Here is a 16,400-nt window from a genome sequence, read left to right as displayed (position 1 = left end):
AAAACAGAGATATAGACCAATGGAACAGAACAGAGTCCTCAGAAATAATACCACACATCTACAGCCATCTGATCTTTGACAAACCTGAGAGAAACAAGAAATGGGGAAAGGATTCCCTATTTAATAAATGGTGCTGGGAAAATTGGCTAGCCATAAGTAGAAAGCTGAAACTGGATCCTTTCCTTACTCCATATACGAAAATTAATTCAAGATGGATTAGAGACTTAAATGTTAGACCTAATACCATAAAAATCCTAGAGGAAAACCTAGGTATTACCATTCAGGACATAGGCATGGGCAAAGACTTCATGTCTAAAACACCAAAAGCAACAGCAGCAAAAGCCAAAATTGACAAATGGGATCTAATTAAACTAAAGAGCTTCTGCACAGCAAAAGAACCTACCATCAGAGTGAACAGGCAACCTACAGAATGGGAGAAAATTTTTGCAATGTACTCATCTGACAAAGGGCTAATATCCAGAACCTACAAAGAACTCAAACAAATTTACAAGAAAAAAACAAACAACCCCATCAAAAAGTGGGCAAAGGATATGAACAGACATTTCTCAAAAGAAGACATTCATACAGCCAACAGACACATGAAAAAATGCTCATCATTACTGGCCATCAGAGAAATGCAAATCAAAACCACAATGAGATACCATCTCACACCAGTTAGAATGGCGATCATTAAAAAGTCAGGAAACAACAGGTGCTGGAGAGGATGTGGAGAAATAGGAACACTTTTACACTGTTGGTGGGATTGTAAACTAGTTCAACCATTATGGAAAACAGTATGGCGATTCCTCAAGGATCTAGAACTAGATGTACCATATGACCCAGCCATCCCATTACTGGGTTTATACCCAAAGGATTATAAATTATGCTGCTATAAAGACACATGCACACATATGTTTATTGCAGCACTATTCACAATAGCAAAGACTTGGAATCAACCCAAATGTCCATCAGTGACAGATTGGATTAAGAAAATGTTGCACATATACACCATGGAATACTATGCAGCCATTAAAAAGGATGAGTTTGTGTCCTTTGTAGGGACATGGATGCAGCTGGAAACCATCATTCTTAGCAAACTATCACAAGAACAGAAAACCAAACACCGCATGTTCTCACTCATAGGTGGGAACTGAACAATGAGATCACTTGGACTCAGGAAGGGGAACATCACACACCGGGGCCTATCATGGGGAGGGGGAACGGGGGAGGGATTGCATTGGGAGTTATACCTGATGCAAATGATGAGTTGATGGGTGCAGCACACCAACATGGCACAAGTATATATATGTAACAAACCTGCACATTATGCACATGTACCCTACAACTTAAAGTATAATAATAATAAATAAATTAAAAAATAATAATAATAATAAAAAAAATAAAAAATAAAAAAAATAAAAACGCCATTGAGGTTACTGAGAACCTAATCACAACTAAGGAGCCATAGGCAGAAACTAAATTGTAGCCCATGCATATTCTCTTTCCTTTTTCAAAACAAATGATGTTTTGAGAGGCAAAGTTCCTCATTGTGATTGTTATAAATTATCATATTAACTCAGATGTGTAACATTAGTTATTAAAATCAATTATATTTTCTCTTGGAGACATTTTATTGAGGAAGAATAAATAACACAAATTACAATTGTTTTTTAAACTGCAATCCAAGTAGCAGCATAACAATGCAATATCATTTAGTTAATTGCCTCAGCATGTTACATGTTTGAAAGACGCAGTATCTGTACTTCTAACATCATGTAAATCCAATAGGGAGGAAGGAGATCCAGATCTGGATAAGTTAATTTTTTGTGTAACATTAGACAGAGTACGTTCTATAAGCAGATTAGGTGTTAAAAATCTGCCTGAGGTGTCAGCCCTCCTACTTCTAGTTGATACAGCCTTGCTCTTTTAATTGTTTGGTTTATGAATATCTTTTATTAAGTTTATTTGTTTTAAAGTCTTAGTATCTTTGTTATGCACAGGTTTTAACTTCATCCTCCTGTTTCTAGTCATGAATCAGCTACACACTTGGATTACAGGGCCATTAAATTTCACTTTTGCAAGATATCACATCTCCCTTCTCTGTAGCAATCTTTGTCCATAGGATTTGGAAAGAAAACTGGGATCTAATATAGTTATGCATTAACTTTTAAACAATTCCTGTTATCAGCCTAGAATTATCTTCAGTGGTACCTGGTGGCCAAGACATTTCTGAGATTCTGCAAGACAAATTGTCTACCTAATTTTATAGGCTCCTAGAATGACTTTCCTCTTTGCAAAGTCCTTTACAAATAGTCCTTCATTTACTTTCTAAAAAAATGATTGATTTATTGTCCTTAGCTATCTCTCATTTTTGTTTTGTGTTCATTATTTGTTTTAAATGATGATATTGTTTTGTTTCATTTTATTTCCTCTGATGTCATTATAGAATAAATGCATGTATTTTTCTGTGTTTACCTACTGCCTTAAATCATTTTCTGCTGCTAAAAGAATACTTCAGCTAGATAATTTATAATAGAGTATAATTTAAAATGAACAGAAATTTATTTGGCTCATGGTTCTGGAGGCGGGGAATACCAAGAGCATGGTGATGGCATCTGGCAAGGGCTTTTGTCTCACTCTGTTGCCAGTTTGGAGTGCAGTGGCATGATCTCAGCTCAGTGCAACCTCTGCCTCTTGGGTTCAAGAGATTCTCCTGCTTCAGCCTCCCAAGTTGCTGGGATTACAGGTGCATGCCACCACACCCAGCTAATTTTTTGTATTTTTAGTAGAGATGGGGTTTCACCGTGTTTGCCAGGATAGTCTTCATCTCTTGACCTCATGATCTGCCCGCCTTAGCCTCCCAAAGTACTGGGATTACAGGCGTGAGCCACTGTTCTGGCCTTGTTTGGTTTTTTAAAGCAGCAGCCACCGTCAAGTATAGAAGCCCATTTGCATGGTGTAGTGCCTACATGTTACAGTTTATTGGACAATAAGCCTCGCTGACACATCCATTTGGAATCTTAATCCAGCGACTTCTACTGCATTTCTACATTATGACAAGGGATCTGATGGAAGGAATTTTATTTAATCATGATTTTAAATTTATTATTAGTTCATTTGGATAAGTAAATGAAACACTAATTTGAACAGAATAATAAAACTATTCTTAAGGTTATGGAAGTTTTGGCACTACCAGCATAAAACATTTAATGTGTGGATCATTACTTATGCCATAAAAGTATACTTCATAACACTGGTTGAACTAGTTGGAAGCATTCTATTATTTCCAAAGCTGGGTCTCTGTCCAGCATATATAAAAAAATTATTCTAGCATTGGATTGATTAAGAATGAATCCTGGTTGAGAGAAAAAAAGGTCAATGAATACAAACAAGCAAAAAAGTTGTTAACTTCAGGGAGAAAATAATAAACAGTAATACTGGACAGCAAAGTGAATAGACTAGAACCTTCAAAATCATCATACATGTAGAACTAAGAAAAACATCTTACAATAACATCTAAAATATGACTGACATAATAATGATGAATGAAGTTGAACTATGGTACAGAAAGTAAAATATTTTCTAGTTAGGCAGTTTGGGGTAGAAAACAGGATGAGGTAGAATTTAAAGAAAGAACAGACAAATGAAATATCTTTCAAATATATTCATATTTAAAACAAGCATCTAGCTTGAAAATAGCTATCTATTTCTAACATGAATTGTATTAAAATTGTAGACTTATAAATCAATTCTGAAGTATGTAGTATCCACAGCAGAAATGCAACGGCAGTTATAATTCACTAAGCTAAAATTCTTCATCGTTTAGGTAAGGAAATAGAATGCAAGTAACTTGTTCTAGATCATGTAGATAGAAGTAGAGTTCTCTGTGATGATAATCCCTTTTTTCCCCTTACTATTTGGCCATTATCTCCGTCTGCATCATTGACTCTCATGCTTCCTCACACCTCCAGAACCTGGAAGTGATGCATATACTACGTTAGTAAGACAAACACTTACACTTTGTGTATGTGCGCATATGTGTGTAAGGGGGCTGGGTGGTGAGTAGAGTAGGAGAAGAGAGCAGAAGACATAGCATACGCAATTTAAAAAAATATCAAGGCCCAGAGCAATGGCTCACGTCTGTAATCCTAACACATTGGGAGGCCAAGGCATAAGGATGGCTGGCTTGAACCTAGGAGTTTGAGACCAGCCTGGGCAACATGATGAGACCCAGTCTCTACAAAAAAATGTTTAAAACGTTAACTGGGCATGGTAGCTCACACTTGTAGTCCCACCTGCTTGGGAGGTTGAGGTGGGAGGTTCGTAGAGCCCAGAAGGTCAAGGCTGCAGAGAACAGTGATTGTGCCACTGCACACCAGCCTGGGCAATAGAGCAAGACCCTGTCTCTAAATAAATGTGTAAATCAAGTAATTAAATACTAAGGAATATCCTGATATTCCTGCAGACAAATATCCCTTACTTCCCCTCTTCTTCTCTCCCATAATCCTCTTCATCCCCACAGTGAGATTTACTTTCTTAGTATTCAATGCATATACACAAAATATAAAGTTTACATAGATCATTTGTTAACCTCCTAGAAATCAGCTTCATTTTTGTTGTAGAATTACATATAGTGTCCTGGACTTGCAAACAACTATGGAAAATTTATTGAATTTCTGATCCAATGCAGCAAAGATCCCCCAAAACAACTCTTCAGGCTATTCATTTCCATCATACAATCAATCTGCCTCATTTTATTTCCCTCGTTACTGAGCCAAATTGTCATTTAAAGGAGTTAAGCAATTATTTGTTCATTACATAGACACAGACTTGGGCTATGATCCTAGTAGCTGATAATGCAGAATCTCAACTTTCTTATATGAAGAATGGCACAACATTAAAAGGGCAAATGTCTGGGTATCTGATTTTTCTTCCAGCTTATCCCTATCTAGGACTATCATAAAATGTGTCAATCCCCTTTTCTTCAATACCTGCAGGTTTCCAGTCATTGAAATTGAAATGATTCATTTGATGTCCAGTCTGTCCATATCTTAATCATTTCCATGAGATTGTATTATTTACTAAAAGTAAAGATAAAGCGTTCTCTAAATGAGAGAATCTTCAATTATTTCTTTGTTTTGTTTTGTTTTTATTTTTATTTTTTATTTACTTGAAGTTCTAATGTCCATCAGTGACAGACTGGATTAAGAAAATGTGGCACATATACACCATGGAATACTATGCAGCCATAAAAAAGGATGAGTTCAATCCTTTGTAGGGACATGGATGCAGCTGGAAATCATCATTCTCGGCAAACTATCACAAGAAGAGAAAACCAAACACCGCATGTTCTCACTCATAGGTGGGAATTGAACAATGAGATCACTTGGACAGGGGAAGGGGAATTCTTTACACTATAATTTTTATATTATAAAATAGAAACATCTGTTCAGTATATAAGGGAAGTTAATAAAATATTTTAAAAAGAAAAATTACTAATGGTAAAATTACTACAGAACTATGAACTTTAAATATTTTATACACATAAGAAACAGTAAGTTATAGAAATTTGGAAATCAGAACTGGTATTTAATTTCCAAATATATAACTTTAATGATTGCATGGCTTTAGATAAATGCTTTATCCAAATTCTCAGTTTTCCCCTTCTGTAGAACAGTGACAATAATTTACTTGCATCACGTAGTTCTAAGAATAAGAGGAGTTATAATTTTTGTTCAGAAATTACATGTGCTTTTTTGGTATCTGTTTATCCAGAGTGCTTGCAGTCACAATGTTAGACTCATTCCAATAAAAAAGAAATGTGTCTATCATGTTTCGAGAGAGGCACTGAGTTCTATATCTTCCAAATGATCCCTTGTGCCATATTTCTTGTACATAATTCACAAAATACCCAAAGGAACCCACCTCTCAGTGGAGTACAGATTTGAACTCTGCTTAAATCTGGTGCCTGAGTGGACAATGACATATATGTGTGTATACATATATGTCATATATAAATGTATATATATGAATACATATGTAATATATATTTATAAACATACATGCATATATGTATACATATACATGCGTCTAAGCATGTGCATATCTTCAAGTTCCAAAACACTGACATCTCAATTTAACTCCCAATATATATTTAATTTATGCTATTTTATTCTCAAATTCATGTTAAAGATTATTGGAAACCAAACAACGTGACAGTCTCTTTGATATTTACTAGATATATTTTCTTACTGAATATAAGTTTTTCATTTCTAGTGTAACATCTTTTTAATCTTACTGCATGTCTTAAGTAAATCATCCAGTGTATCAGGAATATTGGAAGGTGTTGGTAAGTTTTTATCTGCTGAGTTGGATCCGTGTAAGTAATATACTAGAATCATTCTGGCCATGGAAGTGAACTTTTTGCTCGATGAACTGGATACTTGCCTTAACTTGCCTATATTTTAAGTAAAGGCTTTATATTAGTTAGAGGAGTAGAGTCTTTTTGCATTTCCGTTTTTAGTGCTAAAACACAGAAAATAGCCAAGATACGGCAAGTGATATGAAGTAGTTCTCCACATAATTTATAGTGGACCAAGGGATATATTTAAATTTACTGAATGGGAAATTTGATCAAGCCTCATCATTTAATCAGAATAGATGGTTGTTGTACAATGCCCAGATGCACATGAGATGTGCCTATTTCATTATGAAACCAGAATAAGAAAGGTAGGGTGAACTGCAGATTGTCCAGAAGTATCCACGAAGGAATTGTTTTATTGTTTAATTGTTAGATGAGTTAACATTTTAAATAACCTTGATTTGTCTGAAGCAGGTAAAATAAGATGTGCTCCTTCCTCTGTTTAGAGCAGCAGTACCCAATCTTTCTGGCACCAGGGACTGGTTTCATGGAAGACAATATTTCTATGGACGGGGAAGGGGAATGATTTCAGGATGATTCAAGCGCATTACGTTTATTGTGCATTTTATTTCGATTTTGTATCAGTATATACATAAATTAAGCAGCTGCCATGATTGCCTTTTAAGGCCACTGTCATTTGCAATCTCAAGCAATTGATCCTCTTCTAGCATGGACAAAGTCAATTCACCTGGCTCATTCAGAAATGGGTCATGGATCCATTCCTTCCCAGTTTGGGGTTCTTTTGTGGTTGGGAAATAATGCACAAACTTTTTTTTTTTTTTTTTTTTTTGAGTTGAAGTCTTGCTCTGTTGCCCAGGCTGGAGTGCAATGGTATGATCTCGGCTCACTACAACCTCAGCCTCCTGGGTTCAAGCAATTCTCCTACCTCAGCCTCCTGAGTAGCTGGGATTACAGGAGCCTGACACCATGCCCGGCTAATTTTTGTATTTTTAGCAGAGACAGTGTTTCACCATGTTGGTCAGGCTGGTCTTGAACTTCTGACCTTGTAATCCACCCACCTCAGCCTCCCAAAGTGCTGGGATTGCAGGCATGAGCCACCACACCCGGTAATGCACAAACTTTTGAAAGCTGAGATAAGTGGTCATGCAGCAGCTGAGAGAGCAAAGGCCCTGGTTCAGTCTCTTTCAAACTTTCTGCTAATGTTTGAAACATGCCAAAAATCCCAACGTTCACTCATTGCCCCCATAATTCCAGTTTGGCTTTGAAAGGAGCCATTTTTGAAGACTTGAACACAGTTGTTAAGACTTGAACACAGTTGTCATTCACCCCTGAAGTGACAAATTGAGTATATTGAGCGGTTTGTATAAGTCATGCAGGTAAGCAAGTTTTGCGACCCATTCTGTGTTACTGTAATGTGCTGTCAGTGGTGACTGTTTTTCTAAAAGAAATCTTTGGAGTGGCTCTCATAATTCAAAAACTCCAACCAGTAATACACCTTTAGAAAAACATCTCACTTCTGTGTATAAGAGAAGATGTGTGTGCTCTGTGTCCATCTCCCCACAGAGCTGTGCAAACAGATGTGGATTAAGGGCATGTACTTTTATGTCACTGATAATTTTAATCATGTCCTGCAAAACATTGCTAAGGTGACATTTTTTTTGGCTAGCCAGCATTTCTTTATGGATAACACAGTATGTAGATTCACATTCAAGGGATACTTCTTTGACTTGAGTGGTGAAACCAGAAAGCCATCCAATCATGGCAGCTGCTTTATCTGTGCATATACTGATACAAAATGACCAATTCCGTTTTCCTTATATGTAACCATTCAAAGATTTGAATGTTTCTGCAGCTGTGGTGTTGGTTGGCCACAAAAGTGCAAATAACATATCCCAATGTACATCCTCCTGAAAAATATATCGCACAAAAACAAGCATTGTTGCCTTTTCTGTCAACACCAGTAGACTCATCAACCTGGATTGCACTCCATGGTAACATTAATTCTCCCTAATAATTGTTCTTCAATATCTTCTACTGTTCCATCAATTTGTCTAGTTATGGTGTTAGCCGAAAGAGGAACACGTGCCACCTTTTGAACTGGAGCCTTTACTATAAGTTTATGACAAATGTTCTTAGCAGCATGTAGGATCAACTCTTCACCAATAAGGGCTTCTTAGCTTTAGCAATGTGGTTAGCCACTACGAATGATGTTCTCAGTGCAGACACATTTGATGAAGAGGTGGCCTTTAATAATTGCTTCTGTTCTTCGTGTTCACATTTAAAAAAAAAAAAAAAAAAAAAAAAACTCCAAAGGCTTATCTTTTAATGCAGGGTACTTGGTCTCCATGTGGCAAAGCAGTTTTGAAGGTTTCATGGCTTTGTTAGATAACCAGTCGCCACATATTATACAAAGTGGGCTTGGAGAATATGAATCACCTGTTGCAATGAACCTGTAATTTAAGTAGGACTCTTGGTATTTTATTTTAAATGCAGCTTTTTTGTTGTTGTTGTTTTTGGTAGCAGTCATAGAGTCTTCTACTGCCTCATCATTGGGGTCTTTCTCCCTTTTCAAAGAAACTCTGCAGTGACTTTGTCTTTTACTCATTTTGGCTAGGGTTAGCTTGTGGGCTAAAACTGTGACGAAGTATGCAGTGCAGGAAAGAGACATGGATGGAGGTGACATATAAAATAATGGGCAGATCAGGCACAATCTAAAATAAGTGTTGAATTCTGACTTAAAGCCTGCATCAGATGCAACTGTGCAATTGAAGTATATCAACTCACTTGCCACTATAAAGCCAGCCATCAGATGCAGCTGTACAATTGAAATACATCAAAAGCTTATCTTTTAATGCAGGATACTTGGTCTCCAGTGGCAAAGCAGTTTTGAAGGTTTCATGGCTTCGTTAGATAACATCACTTGCCACTATAAGCCTGCCACTGGATGCAGCTTGTCACTTGCCACTCACTGATAGGGTTTTGATATGAGTCCACAAGCAATTGATTTATTATGGTCTTTATGCAGTCAAACCTCTCCACTAATGTTAATCTGTATTTGCAGCCACTCCCCAGCACTAGCATCACTGCCTCAGTTCCACATCAGATCACCAGACATTAGATTCTCATAAGGAGCATGCAAACTAGATCCCTCATATACATAGTTCACAATAGGGTTTGCACTCCTGTGAGAATCTAATGCTGATCTGACAGGAGGCAGAGCGCAGGTAGTAATGCGAGTGATGGGGAGCGGCTGCAAAGATAGATGAAGTTTTACTCATTTGCCAGCTGCTCACTTCCTGCTGGGCGGCCCAGGTTCTAACAGCCCATGGTACTGGTCCATGCACCAAGGTTTGGAGATCCCTGGCTTAGAAAGTGTATTTTGAAAACTTTTTTAAAAAGTTCCCTGCTGCTATGGAATGGGTCTTTCTAAACAAACCCAATTTAAAACACACTAATTGCTTTTGGTTGGTCTTAAAATAGACCAAAATCTTTAACATGGCTTAATATGGCTCAACGTGGCCTGGCCCCTGCTTCCCTCCAGTCTTGTCTCTACTTTTCAGACTCCAGTCAGCCAAAAAAAAAATGTTTTCAGTCAGTTGTATTGAGCATGTTCCCTCTTGATAGTGGACACATCCTGATTCCCTGTATCTGAAACGCTTTACTGTTTGCCTAGCTAACTGCTATTCTTTAGACTCAGTCAAATATTGTTTCCCATGTCAAGCCTTTCCATAACTTCCAGAGCATCATAAAATTTATTCTAAATTTGAAAAATTTATTTGTAGGATTACCTAGTTACTCTGTTTTTCTCACTAGAGCATGCAATCTCTTCTCCCTCATATATATGTCACAAATAGCCTAGTTTATAATGTCTGACATAAAAGTGGGTGAAGTGGATGTTCAGTACAATTAGTTAAACATATTAAGTACAATATACAAAGAAGCCAGGCTCCAAAGTCCACGTGTGTTAAGAACTTTATTCATATGAGGTATTTAGAAAAGGCAAATCTATGGAAGAGGAAAGCAGAGTAGTGTCTACCTAGGACTGAGAGTGGGAATGGGAATGGGGATAAACTGTTAACTGGCATGAGGAATCTTACCAGAATGAGCAAAATGTTCTAAAACTAGATTATAGTGATGGTTGCAGGACTCAGAAAATTTACTACAAATCATTAAATTTTACATTTAAAATGGGTGAATTTTATGATATGTAAATTATTCATCAATAACGGTCAATAGTTTGGTGTGTTCTGGCCTTTTTATTAGCCATGACTTAAACCTACTTAGGAAAGCTTCCTTTATGTCCACCTATAATGACCATGTGAGTGCTTTCGCAGATTCCCTTAGACCTTCTTATTCATTTCTATGTGCCTCGTCATGGCTTCTCTGGGTCTTTGCCTTAACAGCCTGCATCACAGGCTTTCTTTGAATATCATCCTGGACTACTGAAACCACTTTCCCTATTTATCAGACAGACTGGCGTTCCTGTGGTTTTCAGATCTCCAGGGTGGGTCTTGGCCAATTAATAGCTGCTGTGGGAGGATGGAGAGAAAGCTTCCTTAACTTTATGGGGGGCAAACTCTGAGCTGTAATGCCTGCTCCTGATAAGGCTGATGGCATCTTTTCAGTATCTCTGTCTGGAAATGCACCTTCTCAGCATGTTTTCCTTCCCTTTCCTGTTTTGTGGATATAAGATTTATCAGATTCTGGGGGCTCTTTTTTAATAAATTCCTTGCTCAAGAACTTGCACCTCAGGGTCTCTTTCTGGCAGGGCTTGACCCAAGATACTGACCCTTCCAGGAGCACCTGTTTTGATGTTGCGAATTTTCAAAAATAATTGTGAGAAATTTACTGTTATTCTAGTATTTTGTATTCTTTTTTACAAGTCCCAGACTTCACATATTCTGTAACTGTTGAGGATGCGCTGAAAGGTTCTTCCTGCCCTTCTTCCCTTACATACATTTCAGATCTAGCCTAGACATTATCTTGACTCAAGAAGTAGGGCTGGACACAGTGGCTCATGGCTGCAATCCTAGCCCTTCGAGGGGCTAAGCTGAGTGTGTCAAGAGTTTAATGCTACAGTGGGCTATGTTCACGCCACTTGGCTCCAGCCTGGGTGACAGAGCAAGACCCCATCTCTATTAAAATAAAATAAAATAAAATAAAACAAAATAAAATAAAAAATTAAAAGCCACCCTCTTAAATTCTAATATAAATTGAGTATTTCACCTCTGACTCCATTGTATTCTGTGCTTCCATATTTATAGCATTTAATTCACTTTATAAAAATTCCCGTTTTATTCTTGATCTTTCCTTCTCAACTGTGCAAATCTGAGAGCAGAGATTTTATCTTTTATATTTAGCTTCCTCGTGCCTAGTATAACATATAAAAGGTATGTGATTAATACTAATTGATTCAAAATAATTGAGTAATCTGTATTCATATGGAATGCCATGTAATGCCTATAAGTTTCAGAAAGTTGTAGAGCCATTTATACATATAAATTTTCTTATGTAATTATCTATTATAGATATTTATTTGAAAAATAAGTACTAGTGTCTGTGTCTGTGTATTGAAGGGCATTTATGATTTATAATTCATAATTTAACCTTGCGTCATAATTTTACTCAAACAAATAGTTAATGAAATGTAAGAAAGAAAGAAGAAAAGCATGCAAGGAGGGAGCTTGAGAACTGATAGGCTTTATGAATTGCCAGAGCAGGGAATATTGTTTTTGTTGTGGTGGTTATTGTTGTTGTTGTTGTTGTTGTTGTTCTTGATAATATTAATGTTGTTCTGCTGGAGGAGAAGCAAGGTTATGTTCAGTATCAGTTATATTCTGACCTGTAAAATTCAGTATTACTCACATCCCGACATGTACTGCCTTTTCAGCTTAAACATAAGCTGAAAGAAGCCACATTATTTGGCTATTATTAGGATTGTATAGCACTGTAGAATTATTATAGTTAACAATAATATATTACATAGTTTTAAATAGCTAGAAGGAGAATATTGAACATTTCCAACATAAAAAAGATAAATGTTTAAAATGATGGATGTGCTAATTATCCTCATCAGATCACTATGCATTACGTGTATTGAGACATCACTATAAACCTCATGGATATATTCAATTATTAGTTGTCAATTAAAAAAAGAGTCCAATCTTGGCCACGCGTCCTGGTGTAGCGAGCAGGCTCAGAGCTGCTCTCGCTGCTGTCATGTTTCGTTTGCTAAACTGCATCGTCGCTGTGTCCCAGAACATTGGCGTCAGCAAAACAGGGACCTGCCCTGGCCGCCGCTCAGGAATGAGTTCAGGTATTTCCAGAGAATGACCACAACCTCTTCAGCAGAAGGTAAACAGAATCTGGTGATTATGGGTAGGAAGATCTGGTTCTCCCTTCCTGAGAAAAATCACCCTTTAAAGAACAGAATTAATTTAGTTCTCAGTAGAGACCTCAAGAACCTCCAGAAGGAACTCTTTTTTTTTTTTTTTTTTTTTTTTTTTTTTTTTTGCCAGAAGTCTGGATGATGCCTTGAAACTTAATAACCAGAATTAGCAAATGAAGTAGACCTGATTTGGATGGTTGGTGGTGGTTCTGTTTTATAAGGAATCCATGAATCACCCAAGCAATCTTAAACTGTTTGTGACAAAGATCATTCAGGACTTTGAAAGTGACACATTTTTCCAGAAATTGATTTGGAGAAATATAAACTTCTGCCAGAATACCGAGGTGTTTTCTCTGATGTCCAGGAGGAGAAAGGCATTAAGTACAAATTTGAAGTACATGAGAAGAATGATTAATATGAAGGTGTTTTCTGGTTTAAGTTGCTCCCCCTCTTTTTTTTTTTTTTTTTTTTTTTTTTGAGACGGAGTCTTGCTCTGTCGCCCAGGCTGGAGTGCAGTGGCCGGATCTCAGCTTGCTGCAAGCTCCGCCTCCCGGGTTCACGCCATTCTCCTGCCACGGCCTCCCAAGTAGCTGGGACTACGGGCGCCCGCCACCTCGCCTGGCTAATTTTTTGTATTTTTTAGTAGAGGCGGGGTTTCACGGTGTTAGCCAGGATGGTCTGGATCTCCTGATCTCGTGATCCGCCCGTCTCGGCCTCTAAGCAATGTGTTTTTATTCCCCACTAACCTAGACTATATCCGATATCATTTATGAAACATTCTTGCTATAAGTAAGTGCCTCTCCAACACCCTGACTGAGTCCCAAGCACCTGCTACAGTGAGCTGCCTTTCCACACACATCGCATATGGCACTCTTGCCAGTCCTTGGCATTTTCGGGCTTTTCAAATGTTGGTAGCGTTTATTAAAGATGAAGATGCACATACCCTTCCCCTGAGCACTTTCACTAGTGGGAAATACCGAAAACTTCCTATGTGTATATCCAGAGGTTTGTAGACAAATGTTGCAGCCTTGTTTGTAACAGTGAAACAATTGAAAACAACCTGGAAGTGCAGTGATGGAAAAATGAGTATATTTCTGTCTCAGATTGGGGAACCCAAAGCAGATTCCAAGACTGAAATTTCAGTGAAAGCAGTTTATTTGCTAGGTCTTACCAGAAATCATCAATTGAGGTGTGGAGAAATGGAACTGAGACGGTAAGGAAACCAGTTTAAAGTCAGTGAACAGGTTCTCATTGGTAACAAGCTCCATACTGCTGAGATGCAGGGAAATGGAGGGGAGCAAGCTGGAGTATTTATCACCCGCTCTTTCCTTTTCAGCTCCCTGTCCTGTGTGTGGGCGGAAAGTACTCCAGCTTCTCTACAGCAAGTCCCAGGTGTTTGCAGTAAGAAGCTGCTGGCATGCATGGGAATAGTGAATGCCAAGCACTTAAAGCAATTCCGTGTTTAACTATGTAATCTCTTCATACTTTTTTTTTTTTTTTTTCCAGACAGCTTTTCACTCTTGAATCTCAGGCAGACTGCGGTGGCGCAATTTCGGCTCACTGCAACCTCTGCCTTCCGGGGTTCAAGCGATTCTCCTGCCTCAGGCTCCCGAGTAGCTGGGACTACAGGCGCGGGCCACCAGGCCTAGCTGATTTTGTGTTTTTGGTGGGGATGGGATTTCACCGTGTTGGTCAGTCTGGTCTCAAACTCCTGACCTCAAGGGATCCACCCGCCTCGGCCTCCCAGAGTGCTGGGATTACAGGTGTGAGCCACCGCACCTGGCAGATCTTCACACTTTTTGTGTAGTAAAAAGTATAAAGCCACACATGGTTTATTTGAAATAGTTTATAATTAAAAAAAAAATACAAAAGCAGGAAAACCAATTCTAAGTTCAAGTGAGGGATGATGGTAGTTGGAAGCAAAGGGTTGCATGTAGTATGAAATTATGATTTAAGATATATTTTAAAGTTGGAAGTAGCAGGATATTCTGGTGGAGTTTAACTTTGGTTTTGGGCCCACTGAGCTTGAGATGCCTTTCAGAAATGAAGGAAGTGGAGAGAGAATACAGGAAAAACTGGCCAGGCACAGTGGCTCACTTTGGGAGGGCTAGGCAGGTGGATCACTTGAGACCATCTTGGGCAATATGGTGAAGCCCCGTCTCTACAAAAAGTACAAAAAATTATCTGGGCATTGTATTGCACACCTGTAGTCCCATCTACTCGGAGGGCTGAGATGGAAGGATCAATTGAGCCCGCGAGTTCAAGGCTGCAGTGAGTCGTGATTGTGCCACTGCACTCCAGCCTGGGTGACAGAAGAGACCCTGCCTGTCTCAAAAAAGAATCTGAAAACTGGCCGGGTGTGGTGGCTCATACGTGTAATCCCAGCACTTTGGGAGGCCGAGGCAGGCAGATCACAAGGTCAGGAGATTGAGACCATCCTAGCTAACACGGTGAAAACCCGTCTCTACTAAAAATACAAAAAAAAAAAAAAAAAAAATAGCTGGGCGTGGTGTTGGGTGCCTGTAGTCCCAGCTACTCGGGAGGCTGAGGCAGGAGAATGGCGTGAACCTAGGAGGCGCTGGAGCTTGCAGTGAGGGAAAATCGTGCCACTGCACTCCAGCCTGGGCGACAGAGCAAGACTCTGTCTCCCCCCAAAAAAAAAAAAAAAAAAAAAAATCTGAAAACAATGGAACCATGCCTTCAGAATTCTAGAAAGTTATTTTCAACTGATAAATCTATTCACCCAAATAATCAAGGGTCAAGGTAAAATAATGCATTTTTAGACAAGCAAAGACTCAGGGGTTATCTCCATGTACCCTTTCTTGGGAAGCTATTGGAGAACATGCTCCAGCAAAATGAAGGAGTACACAAACCAGAGAATGACATGAATCCAGCAAATAGTATCTAACACACGCAATATTTCAGCCATGGAGCTGGCTTTAAAAAGCAGTAAAAATATTAATAGATTACCCGGATGGAGTGGCCCATGATTGTAGCCTCAGCTACTTAGGAGGCTAAGGAAGAGGATGGCTTGAGCCCAAGAGTTCCAGACCAGCCTTCTCTTAAAAATAATAATAGGATATTGCCAGATTTGGGACATTTGGAAAGAAGTTCATTGAAGATAAAGCGAAAGTAAAAAAATAAGGGGGAAGGATTGATTGGGTAATCATTAATTCTAGGGCAGAAAGAACTACAGGATAGGAAGTAAGAGCATAATACGCTGTTTTTCTCAACAATGAGCAATATGTACATAGTCATAATGATGTGGCAACTGCTTAGCCCCTAAATCTGTTAACTACTTTGGGACAATATGGGAGGAAAAGTGAAGATAGTGACGGTATAAGAGATAAATCTTCATCTGTCATATCAAGAAATAACTAATTTATAAAATAACCAAGAAATGACTAAGTAGTTATAGTGAGAAAAAAATAGAAGACATTGCTAAAGGAGTTAAAAATCATTGCTTTGGAGAATTAGGAGGGATAGGGCAGGGGACTGTTAGGATGTGTTATAAACTGCAGAGGCTTTTTAAAATTACATGTATTAATATAGGCATTCACTTGAAAAACTAAGAAAAAGATAATTTGGAAAAACCCATGAAAATAACTTCTAGAAAGAAAAACTAAGAGA

General features: G+C 38.2%; 1 pseudogene; it reads left to right on the top strand.

The window, feature by feature from the left end:
- Nucleotides 1-12,601: 12,601 nt before the first annotated feature.
- On the top strand, nucleotides 12,602-13,185 carry LOC100424910 (dihydrofolate reductase-like; annotated as a pseudogene).
- The last annotated feature ends 3,215 nt before the right edge of the window (nucleotides 13,186-16,400 follow it).

This window comes from Macaca mulatta, chromosome 13 (genome assembly GCF_049350105.2).
Source record: "Macaca mulatta isolate MMU2019108-1 chromosome 13, T2T-MMU8v2.0, whole genome shotgun sequence".
Classification (NCBI taxonomy): domain Eukaryota; kingdom Metazoa; phylum Chordata; class Mammalia; order Primates; family Cercopithecidae; genus Macaca; species Macaca mulatta.
The sequence above is the reverse complement of the archived record's forward strand: the minus strand, read 5'-3'. Positions and strand labels throughout refer to the sequence as shown.